Raw genomic sequence first — 5896 nt, 5'->3', positions numbered from 1 at the left:
TCTTCTCCGTGAAACGGTTGTACTTATCGTCTGCAAAGCTATGTCGCGTGCTGCGGTATGCGGAGACACGAAAATCATCATAGTAGAACACAGATGAAGCTTCTAAGTTGATGTAATAGCCAGTAAGAAGTAGTACAATTCAAGTTTTAGGTATCGATTATTGACTTTTTAGGCTGCTTTGGTGCTTTGGACATGAGCTAGGACCTTGAGATTCTGCGTGAAAGGAGGACTAGCAGCAGAGTTGCACGGGAGAATGTGAAAAGTGTTCGCATGTAGTAAAAACCTGAGAAATCCGTCCGTTTTCGTCATTTGTTATCGAATCGACTTAAAGCCAGATCGTCACATTGGCCGCTCTTCTCTCTGAAACGGTTGTGCTTATCGTCTGCAAAACTATGTCGCGTGCTGCGGTATGCGGAGAAACTAAAAGCACCGTAGTAGAACACAGATGAAGCTTCTAAGTGTATGCAATAGTCAGTAAGAAGTAGTACAGTTCAAGTTTTAGGTATCAATTATTGACATTTTAGCTGTCTTTGGTGCCTTGGACATGAGCTAGGACCTTAAGATTCTGCATTAAAGGAGGATTAACAGGCGACTTGCACGGGAGAATGTGAAAAGTGTTCATATGTAGTAAAAACCTTAGAAATCCGTCCGTTTTAGTCATTTGTTATCGAATCGACTTAAAGCCAGATCGTCACATTGGCCGCTCTTCTCTCTGAAACGGTTGTACTTATCGTCTACAAAGCTATGTCGCGTGCTGCGGTATGTGGAGACACTAAAAGCACCATAGTAGAACACAGATGAAGCTTCTAACTTGATGTAATAGCCAGTAAGAAGTAGTACAATTCAAGTTTTATGTATCGATTATTGACTTTTTAGCTGGCTTTGGTGCCTTGGACATGAGCTAGGACCTTAACATTCTGCATGCAAGGAGGACTAGCAGCCGAGTTGCACGGGAGAATGTGAAAAGTGTTCATATGTAATAAAAACCTGAGAAATCCGTCCGTTTTCGTCATTTGTTATCGAATCGACTTAAAGCCAGATCGTCACATTGGCCACTCTTCTCTCTGAAACGGTTGTACTTATCGTCTACAAAGCTATGTCGCGTGCTGCGGCATGCGGAGACACTAGAAGCACCATAGTAGAACACAGATGAAGCTTCTAAGTTGATGTAATAGCCAGTAAGAAGTAGTACAATTCAAGTTTTAGGTATCGATTATTGCCTTTTTAGCTTGGTTTGGTGCCTTGGACATGAGCTAGGACCTTAGGATTCTGCATGAAAGGAGGAGTAGCAGCCGAGTTGAACGGGAGAATGTGAAAAGTGTTCATATGTAGTAAAAACCTGAGCAATTCGTCCGTTTTCGTCATTTGTTATCGAATCGACTTAAAGCCAGATCGTCACATTGGCCGCTCTTCTCTCTGAAACGCTGGTACTTATCGTCTGAAAAGCTATGTCGCGTGCTACGGTATGCGGAGACACTAAAATCACCATAGTAGAACACAGATGAAGCTACTAAGTTGATGCAATAGCCAGTAAGAAGTAGTCCAATTCAAGTTTTAGGTATTGAATATTGACCTTTTAGCTGGCTTTGGTGCCTTGGACATGAGCAAGGACCTTAAGATTCTGCATTAAAGGAGGACTAGCAGCCGAGTTGCTGCTAGAATGTGAAAAGTGTTCATATGTAGTAAAAACATGAGAAATCCGTCCGTTTTCGTCATTTGTTATCGAATCGACTTAAAGCCAGATCGTCACATTGGCCGCTCTTCTCTCTGAAACGGTTGTATTTATCGTCTGCAAAGCTATGTCGCGTGCTGCGGTATGCGGAGACACTAAAAGCACCATAGTAGAACACAGATCAAGCTTCTAAGTTGATGTAATAGCCAGTAAGAAGTAGTACAGTTCAAGTTTTAGGTATTGAATATTGACCTTTTAGCTGGCTTTGGTGCCTTGGACATGAGTTAGGACCTTAAGATTCTGCATGAAAGGAGGACTAACAGCCGAGTTGCACGGGAGAATGTGAAAAGTGTTCATATGTAGTAAAAACCTGAGAAATCCGTCCGTTTTCGTCATTTGTTATCGAATTGACTTAAAGCCAGATCGTCACATTGGCCGCTCTTCTCTCTGAAACGGTTGTACTTATCGTCTGCAAAGCTGTGTCGCGTGCTGCGGTATGCGGAGAAACTAAAAGCACCGTAGTAGAACACAGATGAAGCTCCTAAGTTGATGTAATAGCCAGTAAGAAGATAGGTATCGATTATTGACTTTTTAGCTGGCTTTGGTGCCTTGGACATGAGCTAGGACCTTAACATTGTGCATGAAAGGAGGACTAGTAGCCGCGTTGCTCGGGAGAATGTGAAAAGTGTTCATATGTAGTAAAAACCTGAGAAATCTGTCCGGTTTCGTCATTTGTTATCGAATCGAGTTAAAGCCAGATCGTCACATTGGCCGCTCTTCTCTCTGAAACGGTTGTACTTATCGTCTGCAAAGCTATGTCGCGTGCTGCGGTATGCGGAGAAACTAAAAGCACCATAGTAGAACACAGATGAAGCTTCTAAGTTGATGCAATAGTCAGTAAGAAGTAGTACAGTTCAAGTTTTAGGTATCAATTATTGACTTTTTAGCTGTCTTTGGTGCCTTGGACATGAGCTAGGACCTTAAGATTCTGCATGAAAGGAGGACTATCAGCCGAGTTGCACGGGAGAATGTGAAAAGTGTTCATATGTAGTAAAAAACTTAGAAATCCGTCCGTTTTCGTCATTTGTTATCGAATCGACTTAAAGCCAGATCTTCACATTGGCCGCTCTTCTCCCTGAAACGGTTGTACTTATCTTCTGCAAAGCTATGTCGCGTGCTGCGGTATGTGGAGACACTAAAAGCACCATAGTAGAACAGAGATGAAGCTTCTAAGTTGATGTAATAGACAGTAAGAAGAAGTAGAATTCAAGTTTTAGGTATCGATTATTGACTTGTTAGCTGGCTTTGTTGCCTTGGACATGAGCAAGGACCTTAAGATTCTGCATGAAAGGAGGACTAGCAGCCGAGTTGCACGGGAGACGGTGAAAGGTGTTCATATGTAGTAAAAACCTGAGAAATCCGTCCGTTTTCGTCATTTGTTATCGAATCGACTTAAAGCCAGATCGTCACATTGGCCGCTCTTCTCTCTGAAACGGTTGTACTTATCGTCTACAAAACTATGTCGCGTGCTGCGGTATGCGGAGACACTAAAAGCACCATAGTAGAACACAGATGAAGCTTCTAAGTTGGTGCAATAGTCAGTAAGAAGTAGTACAGTTCAAGTTTTAGGTATCAATTATTGACTTTTTAGCTGTCTTTGGTGCCTTGGACATGAGCTAGGACCTTAACATTCTGCATGAAAGGAGGACTAGCAGCCGACTTGCACGGGAGAATGTGAAAAGTGTTCATATGTAGTAAAAACCTTAGAAATCCGTCCGTTTTCGTCATTTGTTATCGAATCGACTTAAAGCCAGATCGTCACATTGGCCGCTCTTCTCTCTGAAACGGTTGTACTTATCGTCTACAAAGCTATGTCGCGTGCTGCGGTATGCGGAGACACTAAAAGCACCATAGTAGAACACAGATGACACTTCCAAGTTGATGTAATAGCCAGTAAGTAGTAGTACAATTCAAGTTTTAGCTACTGATTATTTGCTTTTTAGCTGGCTTTGGAGCCTTGGACATGAGCTAGGACCTTAAGATTCTGCATGAAAGGAGGACTAGCAGCCGAGTTACACAGGAGAATGTGAAAAGTGTTTATATGTAGTAAAAACCTGAGAAATCCGTCCGTTTTCGTCATTTGTTATCGAATCGACTTAAAGCCAGGTCGTCACATTGGCTGCTCTTCTCTCTGAAACGGTTGTACTTATCGTCTGCAAAGCTATGTCGCGTGCTGCGGCATGCGGGGACACTAAAATCACCATAGTGGAACACAGATGAAGCTTCTAAGTTGATGTAATAGCCAGTAAGAAGTAGTATAATTCAAGTTTTAGGTATCGATTATTGACTTTTTAGCTGGCTTTGATGCCTTGGACATGAGGTAGGACCTTAAGATTCTGCATGAAAGGAGGACTAGCAGCCGAGTTGCACGGGAGAATATGAAAAGTGTTCATATGTAGTAAAATCCAGAGAAATCCGTCCGTTTTCGTCATTTGTTATTGAATCGACATAAAGCCAGATCGTCACATTGGCCGCTCTTCTCTCTGAAACGGTTGTACATATCGTCTGCAAAGCTATGTCGCGTGCAGCGTTATGTGGAGACACTAAAATCACCATAGCAGAACACAGATGAAGCATCTAAGTTGATGTAATAGCCAGTAAGAGGTTGTACAATTCAAGTTTTTGGAATCAATTATTGACTTTTTAGCTGGCTTTTGCCTTGGACATGAGCTAGGACTTAAAGATTCTGCAAAAAAAGGAGGACTAGCAGCCCAGTTGCACGGGAGAATGTGAAAAGTGTTGACATGTAATAAAAACCTGAGAAATCCGTCGGTCTTCGTCATTTGTTATCGAATCGATTAAAGCCAGTTCGTCACATTGGCCGCTCTGCTCTCTGAAACGTTTGTACTTATCGTCTGCAAAGCTATGACGCGTACTACGGTATTCGGAGACACTAAATGCACCATAGTAGAACACAGATGAAGCTCCTAAGATGATGTAATAGCCAGTAAGAAGTAGTAGAATTCAAGTTTTAGGTAATGAATATTGACCTTTTAGCTGGCTTTGGTGCCTTGGACATGAGCTAGGACCTTAAGATTCTGCATTAAAGGAGGACTAGCAGCCCAGTTGCACGGGAGAATGTGAAAAGTGTTCATATGCAGTAAAAACCTGAGAAATCCGTCCGTTTTCGTCATTTGTTATCGAATCGACTTAAAGCCAGATCGTCACATTGGCCGCTCTTCTGTCTGAAACGCTTGTACTTATCGTCTGCAAAGCTATGTCGCGTACTACGGTATTCGGAGACACTAAATGCACCATAGTAGAACACAGATGAAGCTCCTAAGATGATGTAATAGCCAGTAAGAAGTAGTAGAATTCAAGTTTTAGGTAATGAATATTGACCTTTTAGCTGGCTTTGGTGCCTTGGACATGAGCTAGGACCTTAAGATTCTGCATGAAAGGAGGACTAGCAGCCGAGTTACACGGGAGAATGTGAAAAGTGTTCATATCTAGTAAAAACCTGAGAAATCCGTCCGTTTTCGTCATTTGTTATCGAATCGACTTAAAGCCAGATCGTCACATTGGCCGCTCTTCTCTCTGAAACGGTTGTATTTATCGTCTGCAAAGCTATGTCGCGTGCTGCGGTATGCGGAGACACTAAAAGCACCATAGTAGAACACAGATCAAGCTTCTAAGTTGATGTAGTAGCCAGTAAGAAGTAGTACGGTTCAAGTTTTAGGTATTGAATATTGACCTTTTAGCTGCCATTGGTGCCTTGGACATGAGCTAGGACCTTAAGATACTGCATGAAATGAGGACTAGCAGCCGAGTTGCACGGGAGAATGTCAAAAGTGTTCATATGTAGTAAAAACCTGAGAAATCCGTCCGTTTTCGTCATTTGTTATCGAATTGACTTAAAGCCAGATCGTCACATTGGCCGCTCTTCTCTCTGAAACGGTTGTACTTATCGTCTGCAATGCTGTGTCGCGTGCTGCGGTATGCGGAGAAACTAAAAGCACCATAGAAGAACACAGATGAAGCTTCTAAGTTGATGTAATTGCCAGTAAGAAGATAGGTATCGATTATTGACTTTTTAGCTGGCTTTGGTGCCTTGGACATGAGCTAGGACCTTAAGATTCTGCATTAAAGGAGGACTAGCAGCCCAGTTGCACGGGAGAATGTGAAAAGTGTTCATATGCAGTAAAAACCTGAGAAATCCGTCCG

The sequence above is a fragment of the Schistocerca gregaria genome, unplaced genomic scaffold, assembly GCF_023897955.1.
Source record: "Schistocerca gregaria isolate iqSchGreg1 unplaced genomic scaffold, iqSchGreg1.2 ptg000317l, whole genome shotgun sequence".
NCBI lineage: Eukaryota > Metazoa > Arthropoda > Insecta > Orthoptera > Acrididae > Schistocerca > Schistocerca gregaria.
The sequence above is the reverse complement of the archived record's forward strand: the minus strand, read 5'-3'. Positions refer to the sequence as shown.